At 41.1% G+C, this 12,871-nt stretch overlaps 1 protein-coding gene across 20 annotated transcripts in view; it reads left to right on the forward strand.

Annotated features, from left to right (window-relative positions):
* PTPRF (protein tyrosine phosphatase receptor type F) overlaps positions 1 to 12,871 on the forward strand; it is a 485,633-nt gene that overhangs the window by 79,069 nt on the left and 393,693 nt on the right. For all 20 annotated transcript variants that reach the window (XM_083742226.1, XM_083742229.1, XM_083742216.1 and 17 more), the window contains exon 2: positions 4,445 to 4,531. The gene's annotated coding sequence lies outside the window, so the exon portion shown is untranslated. The remainder of the gene's footprint in view (positions 1 to 4,444; positions 4,532 to 12,871) is intronic.

The raw sequence follows: 12,871 nt of genomic DNA on the forward strand, positions 1-12,871 counted from the left end.
AGTGGTTTTCAACGAGGGTGCCATGGCACCCTGGGGTGTCTTGAATGACGGTCAGGGGTGCTGCGGGCAACAGTGGCCTCTGTCCCTCTTTCCTTCCTTCCCTTCTCTGATGCCCTCTTGCATCTCTACCTCCCAATGGCTTGTGTGGCTGTTGGTGGCAGCCCTGGCTACAAGCTTCACAGGCAAATGGCACCTCTGAGGCTGGTCAGGGGGCAAGGAGTAAGCAAGCAGGCAGGCGAGGGAGCCCAGCCAGTCAGTTCACTAGCCCTTACTGTCGGGAATAGACAGACAGGTCCCAGGCCCCTGGGAGGAGTGTGAGGAGGCATCTTTCTTTGGGGACAAGGGGGCAGCTCAGAAACTAGGGGCAGCAGCAGCAGCTGCCCGGAGGACTCCCAAGGAGAGGGGAGAGGAGGCTGAGGGAACACTCCACAAAGGTGGGTGTTCAAGAAAGGGGGAGAGGCTGCCAGCTCTACAGGCACATGGTGACATAACTGGGCTCCTGAGCCCCACAGGGGTGCTACAGAAAGAATGTAGTTGGTCAAGGGAGCCGTGGACTAAAAAGGGTTGAAAACCTCTGATTTAGGGCAGTATAATACTTTATTTTAATTGTATTCATGCATGTACTTGTACTTGTACTAATGTTACGCTCTATGGCTTTGTACTCCACAATGCTCTCTTACTTGAAACACACCAGTCATACAATGTTAAGAGTAAAATAATGAAGGCTAATTGCTTACAATCTTGGAGTTGGACCCCAGGAATTTGTGTTTATTGAAGTTTGGTGAAACTAATTTTTATCAAATCCACAATGTATAATTTGACAAAGAAAGAAATAATTAGATTATTAATTATGGCCTCATAAGGTCAGTGGTTCGAATCCCCGCGACGGAGTGAGCTCCCGTTGCTTGTTCCCTGCTTCTGCCAACCTAGCAGTTCGAAAGCACGTCAAGCTGCAAGTAGATAGATAGGCGGGAAGGTAAATGGCGTATCCATGTGCTGCTCTGGTTTGCCAGAAGCGGCTTAGTCATGCTGGCCACATGACCCGGAAGCTGTATGCCAGCTCCCTTGGCCAATAAAGCGAGATGAGTGCCGCAACCCCAGAGTCAGCCACAACTGGACCTAATGGTCAGGGGTCCCTTTACCTTTAACTAAGATGCAGCTGATAGCTGATGTGGATTTCACATGTCTGATCCCTCACCCAGGCTTAAGGAATTGGGAATAGACCACAGGATCCTCTGCATCTTCTGACCATCTCAGGTGTGAATTTCCACAGTTCAAACAGGTCCTGCTTACCAAACACAGTATGTTCTGTGGAAACTGTTAGGCAAGCATTGCATAACAAGTCCACAATTTCCATTATTTCCTATGGAAATATTTCTAATGTGGGATTTGTTGTACTGCTTTCACTGTTTTTTCAATGGTTTATTCAGCAAAAGAGAGACGCATGAAAAAAACCTGATTCGTTTGATCTCTCCTGCACCCTGATTCATCAGATCTTGCTCCCATATCGCCCTCCTTGATTTCTGCCTGAAAATGGCTGCTGTTGACCAGCAAAGCACAAACAAATGAGGAAGTAAGGAAGTTGGATTTTCAGATTGGTCAATCTGCAGAGTATATAGGGGGTTTGGAGATAATTGTGTATGTGCGGATAAGTGAATTTTCAGATAGCGGGATCTGTGTGTAAAGGCTTATGCTGGTAATATTTACTGGAATTCTGAAACTTCATTGGCCTGAAACTATAGATCAAAAAGTTTGAATGGAATGTCATACAAAATATTCTGACCTTTTGAAATCTGAATTATATAAAAACTGCATTCTCCAGCTCTTGTAACTGAAACCTCACGTTCTTTAAAACACCATTCTCCTCCATTTCCTATGGTCAGCAGAGGAGTGATGACACACCCTATGTCATCACATATAGCTGATGCCCTTTCCTAGTTTATGACCAAGTGCTAATCTAAATCTTCAGGGATATGACTCCATGCATATTATTTGATCTGTTCATTTTTCTTGGGCATAATGGGCAAAACAGAACCAATCAGTGTGGGCCTACTGAGTTGAGTAGTAAGCCTTTTCTCTTCTTTTTATTTGAGCTTAACAGGTAGATTATGCTAAATAATGTTCTGTTAAACCGATGTTGAAATTTGCACTACTTAGATAAAATTATAGGTTCGTTAGCAAAGGGTATATTTAATATTTTGCATTCTCTGTAGACATTCAGGATGCTTATACAATACAAATCTGTTGCTTGAGATGCGTACATACTCCTTTTTTAAAAAAAGATAAAAAAATTCAAAATATACCCTCCCCACCCACCCAGATCTTAATAAAGTTATTTTGAAGTCTGTATGCCACACTAAATGTTATGCTGCCTAGGCTGACATTCCCATTTCTTTGTGAGGAAACAAAGGTGTAGGAATTTTACAAGTGCTTTTGCTTATTCTTGCTTTTAAACTATCAAATGTTGGAATCTTTCTCAGTAAATGAGATCACCCACTGAGTTGAGAAGGTGAGGAGCACTTCTCATGCTTTACAATCGTGTCCTGAATTTCTGCTTAATTTGACTGTTGTATGATTATTGTTTGTAAAAATTGGCTTCTATGCATTTTAACAGCTTTCAGAATGTTCTTTTTTTGGGAAACCTGGAGAGGCTTAAAGTATGCCTTGGCATGTCAGTGTTTCTGCCTAAGGGAAACATTGCCCTCCAATAGATAACATTGTCTTCAGCTCATAAACTAGCATTTTACCATTAGCCACCAGGTGATTCTCAAATGTCAGTTAAAAGTGCATGATCATTCCCAGAGTTTAGTGGGAGGCTGCAGCTACCATCCTGTTGCAGAAGGAAAGAAATGTTGACCTTTCTTAACTTTTACCTTCATGCCATCAAATGTTTGTGCTTTAATTAGTGGGGCCCCTGAAAATACAAGACCTTTGGACTTGCAGTATATCTAGCAGAAATGAATGAGAACAAAAGCTACTGAAAATGCTGCTAGGAATTCTTGAAGTTAATTTTGAGTCTGATTTTCCTCATTGACAATAAATGTAAGAAATTGAGAGTTTGATCTGAGCTCCTGTTGTTACAGATTCAGGGTCACAAATCCAGGTAATAATTGACCTTGAAATAATTAATGTGCCACTCGTGAAGGCACGGTTTAAACCATGCAAAGGCTTAGCAAGAAAGCTTTCTATAATTTGGGGCTGTAAATTGAACAAATGGATAATGTCAGGAAATACTTGGTTTTGAGGTTGTGTTTTCAGGACTGAGAAGTTAGTACGCACCATCGTATTCCTGATTAAATCTGTGTAATAAATTAAATGGGTGTGTTACTGTTCTGCAAATCCTGTCTATTTTGAATATAGGTAGAAGACAAGATTGCATTACCTGTGAGGTACAATATATTGATTTCCGTGCAACATTGAACTATATTTTACTTTATTGTGAAGGAGCAACATGCTGGTACACATTGCCAGAAAAGTCCTGAGTTGCTCCTACCTCTCTTAGTTTGTTTGAGGGAAACAAATAATGAGCCCTGGTTTGCACATAACATGAAGCCAGCCTCTGGTTTCTTCCCTTTGTGGTGTGGCAGTAGCAGGGGGGAGGAGTGGTTCAGGAACTTCTGAGCAGTGTGCACCAGCACATCACTTCTTCACACTGAACCATAATTTATAATAAAACAGTTTTTGCCAACTTTGGCGTCCCTTCCAAATCTATGATTCTGTGAACCTCGTGCCCTCCAGATGTTTTGGACTACTATTGTGTTGGCTGCTTCTGATTTGAATTGTAGTTCAAATCTTCTGATGGGCAGCACGTTTCCTCCACATTGTCCTCATTTTTGCACAAGGTGAAGACCTTTTTGTTACCAAGGAATGTAATCAAGCTCCTTGCTGACACTGCTATTTTGTTAATGTTGTTGTTTCTTATTGTTGTGCCGTATTGTTACCTGCCCCGCACTGCCATTGAGAGGGAGAAATGGGTATAAGTATGAATAAATAATAAAACAGAACTGCAGGTCTTTCAGGTTTGGGAAGTTTGAGATTGTATCTATTGTAGCACTTAAGTCATCATTCTGTGTCCTAGGCAAACCCATGGACTCCAGGAAAAAGAAATCATTGCCCCGAAGCTGCTTTCAATTCCAGTAGTGTTTGCTCAAATGAGCCCTGTTGGCACAAATTAGTTAGGCTAGTTTCCAAGTTGTGCTTCTCTAATTCTCTCCCCACCTATAATCCTAGCATTTTGGAGGCATCTGAGAAAGAATGTGGCATCTTTTAGCCATAAAGAACACTCTTATTACAGTTTGTTTGGCAGACATGCACCAGTTATGCATAGGGGACTGAAGCAGACATTCTTAGTATCATCCTGTGGACTTGAAAGCATATATTGTGATTTTAGGGAAGCTTTTCAGTGTTTACTGAGATTATGATTATCCATTTCTGTGTTCTGTAGGGTACCACCTGAATGGGTCTGATCAGTGTGAAAAGGACCTACAACTTCAGCTTGCAAAGGAGCTGTGAGGAGGTTTGCTGCAGTCAGGTGGGTATAAGTGTGCATCATATTGTGTATACAGAGCGGGTACAACTGCATTTTTTTTTTGTTGTTAATTGCAAATCTATCATTTCAGTTGACTTTTCAAAAATGACAAATAAAGGGTTTGTGCAACCTTTCAAATGAGGCATTTTGAAAAAAGAGCAAGCAAAAAAAAGTTGCAGTTGATGAAAAAATTATCTGGCAAATTGTGAATGTGTAAAAATGGATTTGGAAGGGAAAGATTGTTCTTGCATTTTGTTTGTAATATAATTCGCATCCTGTTGAAAATTTGTAAAATGTTCCGAGGAGATAGAGTTGATCTTGTCCGCTTCTGTCAAGTTTAAACAAACCAACATTCACAATTGAAGTATGTAAATTGTCCAATGTAACATTTTGAAGTCAATGCCATTAATTAAATTAGTATTTTTAGTACTACCAATAATGGACTCCCCCAATAATTGCATTTAACATTTACTTATATCAAGATCAGTCCCCGGCCCCTTAGGTAGAATGCATCTCTACCTTAACTGTAGAAATACAAGAGAATAATGTTTTGCATTTTATTGTTACTGGTTTTTTCTGCGTATCTAGAGCAGTCTTTCTCAACCTTGGGCCCCGGATATTGTAGGACTACAACTCCCGTCATCCCTAGCTAGCAGACCAGTGGTCAGGAATGATTGGAGTGGTAGCCTAACAACATCTGGGGAGCCAAAGTTGAGAAAGGCTGACTTAGAGGATCCTCATAAAATGGAGTGTTCTGCATCTAAAGTGTCACTTCTGTGAATAAAAAAGGGGTGGAGAGCCAATGGATGTTCTCAGTTAAGGATGGAAAGGAATAGATTTTTGCCACCTATCATGCTATTCCAGAGGATTTCCCAAACACCCCAAGAAAGTCTTCAAGATACTGCAGTAGGAAAGCAGTGTTGTCAGAAATTCGCTCCTCCTATTTCCAGTAAAAGCATCCAGTAAATAGAGTTGTGGAGATAAAAGTGGGAAGAAGAACACAATGTACACAGCTTTGAATTCCTGGGAGAAAAGTCACAAGACAATAAGCAACAAATGTGTGCTGTTTCACAACTCTCAGCAAAATGTATACACACAGAACATTTTGCTAATCTTGATAAACAAAAAAATATACCCTTGTGTTAGGGTACAGTCTACAGGAATTTAAACTTGATGCAGCTACTAGGTGCTTAGTTTTTTATGGTTGTATCTGCTGATTCATTTTGTATGTTATGGTTTTGTTTTATGGTTCGTGTTTATTAATAAATAACAGCATAGTGAGGACAAGCAGACCAGTAGTGGTTTTGTGGGGTGGATATGGAAAATCAGGGCAGGGGGACTGCCATGTTGCCATTTTTTCCTCAGTAGAAAGGCAACCCAATTTATTTTACCTCTGAGTAAAGCATACCAAAGTCAGCCAACTGTGCTTTATTCTATAAAGGCAGCTCCCTTAGGGAGTGAATGAAATAATGTGTATGTGAGAAAAATGTTTAAATAAACATGTCCCAGTATCCTTCTCCATCCAGCTTCCCCAACCTTTTCTGCTGCTCTGCAAGGGCCCCCTCCTGAGTCCCAGCTGGGGTTGTCACCATTCCTTCCTCTGCTTAGCAACAGTGATAAAGCACCCTTATCAATTGTGCTGCCTGCAAGTGCCAAAACCTTACCAGTTGTCTCCATCAGGGTGGATTTGATTTCAATCACGATTTCAGTCATGAATTAAACCACGATTTAAACCACTAGTCAGTAAGGCTTGATTTGATTTAAATCACTAGTCAGACTTGCTTTAAATCTTTCTCTTTTTTTTTACAGAAAGTCTCATTCTTGCTGGTATAATCTTAATATGTACAACCAGAGGAAGGCTTCATTTTTGGAATATAATAATTTTTCAGATTTTTTACGCTTATATAAAAAATGACTGATTTGTTTATACTATTAGAAATACATAGACAGATAATTATGAAATTATTGTGAGGTTTAATAAGTTAGCTGCTTATATTTGGACAACTTTTCTGCTGTACTTTATTGGAAGGAGAAAAATAATTATTTCCCTAACAACCACTTAAACTATTTATTTAACCAAAGCAATAACATTATAGCATATGTATCCATGTTTGTTAACTGATGTGGTTAAACATTTTAAACAAAAAAACTTAGACTGAGTTTTAGCACACATGAAAAACTTAAAACAAATCCTTATTTCCTGATGAATAGCCTTTGGACTATAATGTAACTTAAATAGAAGTCTATTTTTAGAAAGATTTTTCATCCAGAAGCATTTTATTTTAAAAATCCAATTTAAATTTTAAAAAAAAATCTGATTTGAATTTAAAAAATCTGATTATTATTTTTTAAAAAATCATTGATTTTTATCCACTCTGGTCTCCATATTTTGTTTCATACCTTTCTTTAGAAATGACCAATTGGCTTACCTTTTTTTAAAAAGTGAAGGCAAAGAGGCTGAGACTGCTGCTAGCATGGGGCCCAATACATGAGTCGCCCCTGAACATCCCTCTTGGTGGCCCTGCTCCTTCTCTTCCTAGATTTAAAAATATGTTGTGGTGTTGGTACCAGTTTTCCCAGCCTGTTGCAAACTGTGGTTGCTTGCACCTGAGACTTCCTCACTTAGCGAATTGCTGGGGGGGAAAAACCAAAGACTTGTGGGCTACTGTTACTGAGCTCATTTAGAAGCAAGAGAGATTGGGGTGGAGGGGGGTGAGCAGCTGAAACAGCAAAGGGAGTCTGAAGGAAGGAAAAGGTGAGAATGGATGGGGCACTCAGAGATTTGAGTGAAAATGTGGGATTGCAGCATTTGGGGAGATCTTTGGCTGTTCAAGGAGAGAAGAGAGAGCATACAATGGCGCATGCAGAGAAAATGAAAACATTGAGTTAAAATTATAGTAAAAATGCTGTTGATGTAGTGATGCACTATGGACATCAAAGTGGCCCAGTGTGAGCTGAGTTGTGTGTCTCTGATGGATGATTGTCCTGCTGCTTCAGAGTATAAGAGGGAGATGTTAGGGAAATAATTCCAAACTGATACAGGGAGAATGCTTTGGAGGGCTATCTTCCTATAGCTGGATATTGACCTCATTAAGCAAAATGTAAGAAGTTTCTTTCCAAGTATATCTTGAAAATATTCCAGGAATGCCATATTTGGACTGGTATTCTGTAGCTGGGCCAGTTGGAAATGTGGTTTTATTTCATTAAGTTGCTGAGGATAGTTTGTAGCATCCTTAAATAGAAAAAGATAAGAAATAAAAGTTAAATTAAAATAATCAAGTAAAACAAACCATTTAGCAAATAGCAGCATTAAAATCCCAATAGTCTCTTATTAGCATTATTTATTAATCTGCTAAATGTGCATATTAAATAACAATTTAAAACTGTAGTATCTACCCTGAACTGTTGAGGTGAACTGGTCTGTGCTGCTTTTTTTTTTAAATCTCCTATTACCCATTTGGACAGATTTAATGCTATCTGTGCGAATTATGTTGTGTCATCGCTACTCCTGGAAATTTATCTCTTAAGCATTATTTCCTTAGGTAGCTTTTAATTTGCAAGTTAGTAGGGAGAGTTATTCATTTAAATCCCTTTATTTCTTTACCTAGCTTCATTCTAGTTTGTAATCCCTTCTCACCTTGGAGTTTGTAATGATGTCTGTGGAGGACTTGCAAAGGAGGTTTTGGCATAGTTTCCGTTTACTATTTCTACTGATTTCAACAGCATTCTCAAGGTGATAGCATACTGGTAATTTTTATGCTTGACAAATGAATCCAGTCCAGATTTGGGAAGTCCTTGTTCCATGAAACCATGAGTTTGTGATCATTGTGGATAACCACTTTACTGAGTACAATGTTGTGATGTAGTGTGCTGTGGTAGGAGCATGAGGTGGATAGGTAGGTACTTTTCTAGGGTTCTGGAAGCAAAGATGACAAAAACTACACTGCAGATCTGGAAATGCAGATTCTGAGGGGGAATAAATAATTATGTTACCGAGAAACATTAGACTGATTAAACAGAAAGACATAATAGAGGAATGTAAGAAAAGCCCTGCTGGATCGGACAATAGGCTCATGTAATCCAGTATTTTTCTTATAGAGGTCAAGCAGATGCCTATGGTGAACCCATAAATTGCTGCAAATGTTTGCAATATTAAATGTATGTAATCTTAACTATTTATAGATGTATTCTTAGTCAAGAATTCTGCGTTGAATAGTGAAATCAAGGGGGAAAGGTGGTAGAAAACTTTCCCCATGCAATTATAAAATTCCCCATGTGTTTTCAGTAGTAGGGTTCTTCATACAGGGACTCACCCATAGGCTGCACTGTAAACTGCTTGTGAACAATTGGAAGATGACTTGTACAATCATACCTCGGGTTGCGAACATGATCCATGCGGGAGGCACGTTCATAACCCACAGTCCTGTGTCTGCACACACACGTGCGTGACGCGATCTGACGCTTATTCGCAAAGCATGATTTGGTTTTTCTGCGCATGCATGAGTGCTGAAACCCGGAAGTAATCTGTTCCGGTACTTCCGGGTTCGGCGTGGTCCGTAACGCGAAAACGTGCAACCCGCAGCGTTCGCAACCCGAGGTATGACTGTAGGCTTTTGGTTGCAGTCATGATTCATTTAGATATTTTACCCCTTGGATTTAACTTGTTGCTTCTGCATTTTAGCCTTTTCTATCACTGCTCATAAATTAGAAGCAGACAACAGAATTTGCTATAGATAATAAGATTACAAAGGCAGATATTTCAGCTCACAGTTTGGCATTCCAGTAGATGAATGTTGCAGGTTGAAATACGTTGTGGCATATTTCTTCTAAGATCGAAGGCAGATCTCTTGTCTGTCTCCTAGTCCAGGTGCTCTGCATGCTAAAAAAACTGATAAAAATGCCGTCTTTGTTGCAGCATGGAATGGGCTTAACAGAGACTAACTCTTAATCTTCCTCAAATGTTTAATGTTTACATTGTGGAATTGGAGTTAGGTGCCATAGAAGTGGTTGGGAATAAAAGTGTCTGTCTTTTGAAGTACTAATTTCTCATGAATTGAACACATAGGTGATGTAGCACGGCATGATTGTACTTGAATCAGGCCATAGTGCTGTATTTTCATTACGTCTTTCATCTCACAGTAGATACGAGCAAGCTTTGTTGAACAATACAAACCATTTATTTATTTATCAATTGCCTGTCAAGTCAAAAAGCCCTAAGTGTCTTAAAATATAAAAATCTTAACTTAGAAACTTTAAAACGATTTCATAACAGATTTAATAAAACCATTTTTTTTAAAAAAAAACACAGAATGGAATGAATTACTTTTTAAATAATTAAAAGCTATTAAAAACAAACAAAGATGAAGCTAGTCTAGATTTATGGTCAGGGTCTCACTACAGAAAAGGCCCTGCTCCATCATATCTGCTCCCTGCATTTCCTTTTGCTGTTTGTAGCAAGCAATGTTAACAAGGGACGTGGGTGGCGCTGTGGGTAAAAGCCTCAGCGCCTAGGGCTTGCCGATCGAAAGGTCGGCGGTTCGAATCCCCGCGGCGGGGTGCGCTCCCGTTGCTCGGTCCCAGCGCCTGCCAACCTAGCAGTTCGAAAGCACCCTTGGGTGCAAGTAGGTAAATAGGGACCGCTTTCTAGCGGGAAGGTAAACGGCGTTTCCGTGTGCAGCTCTGGCGAGCCAGAGCAGCGATGTCACGCTGGCCACGTGACCCGGAAGTGTCTTCGGACAGCGCTGGCCCCTGGCCTCTTGAGTGAGATGGGCGCACAACCCCAGAGTCTGGCAAGACTGGCCCGTACGGGCAGGGGTACCTTTACCTTTACCTTTAATGTTAGCAAGTCTAGCTGTGACTCTCGCCGGTCTTGGCTTATCCGCTGCAATCTCTTGGGTTCACTATCATTTTGTTGCATAGCCAACATATAGAATAAGCTGTTATAAAATACAATTGCCACCTCTTGGCCAATGGAGACAGCCATCCATCCCCACCCCGCGGCAAGAATGACAATGTATTATGACAAATGCGTTGCTCTCATTGGGCACTCTTTCTAAAATTTCAGAGGGAATACTGGCAAGCTGCTGAGGTGAGCTAAGCTGCCACTTCAAGCTGTGGCAAGGTAATTTTTCTAGTTGGAACGAACAGATAACTCTCAGCCACCTTATATTTTACTCATTCAGAAGTTCTCTGATTTTACCTGTTCCCTAATGTTGATGATACTCACTCTGCCTTTTCAGGGGAGCATAATGGTCACCTGAAACAAATGGGGGGGGGGTGTTTGGCTACTTCGCTGGAGGGTTGGGACCCATTATTGGGTGGCAGACCAAGGTAAGGTGGGTCACAACTGTAACACAGCCGTCATAAAAACAAAAGGCGTAAAGTTATGAGGTGCATCTCCAAATGCTTGGTTGAGCTAAAGGTTGGTCCCACATCTGAAAAGATCTTATCCGCTACACTGACAGGTAGTGGTTTTCCAAGATTTCAAACAGGGCTTTCCCCCAGCTTTACCTGAAGATACCAAGGGCTGAAATGGCGCCTTTCACATCCAAAGCATGTGCCTTGCTTCTGAGCTCTAGCCCTTCCCTGAAACAGTTTCCCCTTGCCTTTAGGAACATAAGCCACTCTCAGGCCACTGTTCCATCAACTTCAGCATCTCCCTGGCAGCAGCTGTTTAGGATTTAAAGATGAGTATTTTCCAGCCCAGGGACGCAGGTGGCGCTGTGGGTTAAAGCCTCAGCGCCTAGGACTTGCCGATCGAAAGGTTGGCGGTTCGAATCCCTGCGGCGGGGTGCGCTCCCGCTGCTCGGTCCCAGCGCCTGCCAACCTAGCAGTTCGAAAGCACCTCCGGGTGCAAGTAGATAAATAGGGACCGCTTACCAGCGGGAAGGTAAACGGCGTTTCCGTGTGCGGCTCTGGCTCGCCAGATGCAGCTTTGTCACGCTGGCCACGTGACCCGGAAGTGTCTCCGGACAGCGCTGGCCCCTGGCCTCTTGAGTGAGATGGGCGCACAACCCCAGAGTCTGTCAAGACTGGCCCGTACGGGCAGGGGTACCTTTACCTTTACCTTATTTTCCAGCCCTACATGGAATGGGATGTCAGGAATTGGACCTCAGAGGTTTTTGTGTAAAGCATGTGGTCTGCCACTGAGTCACACCGCTTCTTATTACTCCCCCCAGCCCCAGCCCCAGCCCCTCCTAAGCTGTGTTCTACTGAGTCAGGCCACTTACCCATCTAGTTTTCTAACAGCAGCTCTCATGGGCTTGGAATGAGATTCTTCCTATAGCAATTACTGGAGATCCTTTAACTGGAGATGCTAGAAACAGAGCCTTTAAAAATTGTGACCTTTATGTTTGCATAGCATTTACTCTGCTAATGAGCTATGAGATCTGTGACCCTTCCCCTCTGCAAGCCAGAGTCCTGTTTATATCTTTCAGTATAGTCAGTCCATTGATAATAAATGAACATACTGCTCAGAAATACTAAGAGGTATATTTTATAAAGCTGCCTATTTAGCCAGGAGTACTTTATTTAAATCAGAAATAATATTTAAGCCAGAAATTATAAAAGAGCATTGATTGCCATTTTTCTCTACCTTTTCAGTTTAATGTGGGAAATAATAGCATAATGAATTACAATTGGGGTGTCTATGAATGAGTAAATATAATAGCTGCAGGTAGAACCCTTCTCAAGCAGCATATTTTTTTCCCTTTTTTGTAGTTAAGCTGTTGGAAATCTTAGTAAACACCTTAGATACAGTAGGATCCTCTTAAACACAAGTTCCACGTAGCAGATCACAGAACATAATGAAAACATAAACTGTTACACAAATAAACCTGTCAGAGGGTATAGCATTGCTACCATAAACAGCTGTAAACTGTGCACGTTGGATGAGAATGCTGCTTTGCGGGTCAGCTTTGCATTGCATAGTGAAATAGCCTTCTTGGAAATAGCCTTTTGGTGTAAGCCTGAGGGTAGGTCAGACACACATTTTTTAATGGGTGTATTGTAAAAATCTCCTGAAGCAGTAGACCTTTATTCAGTAGGACAGTCAACATGAGCCTGGTGTTTGGTTTGACACCATGTTGCTGTGGAAGCTTCGACTGTCCTACTGAATAAAGGTCTACTGCTTTGCCTTCATTCAGCAGGGAAAGCTACTAAGGTTAGGTTTTTGTTACTCTGGTTGTTTTTTCTACACATATTTTAAGTCAGAGTTTGTTCAGCATACTGGTATTGACATTTGGCCCCCTTCACCCTGACCAAACCAAGCCTGCTTCACCTATGACATTTGCCTGTGTAATATGTTAAATTAAAGCATCTAATTCATTTTATAGAGCATCGAAA

Source organism: Podarcis gaigeae, assembly GCF_964106915.1.
Source record: "Podarcis gaigeae genome assembly, chromosome: 6".
NCBI lineage: Eukaryota > Metazoa > Chordata > Lepidosauria > Squamata > Lacertidae > Podarcis > Podarcis gaigeae.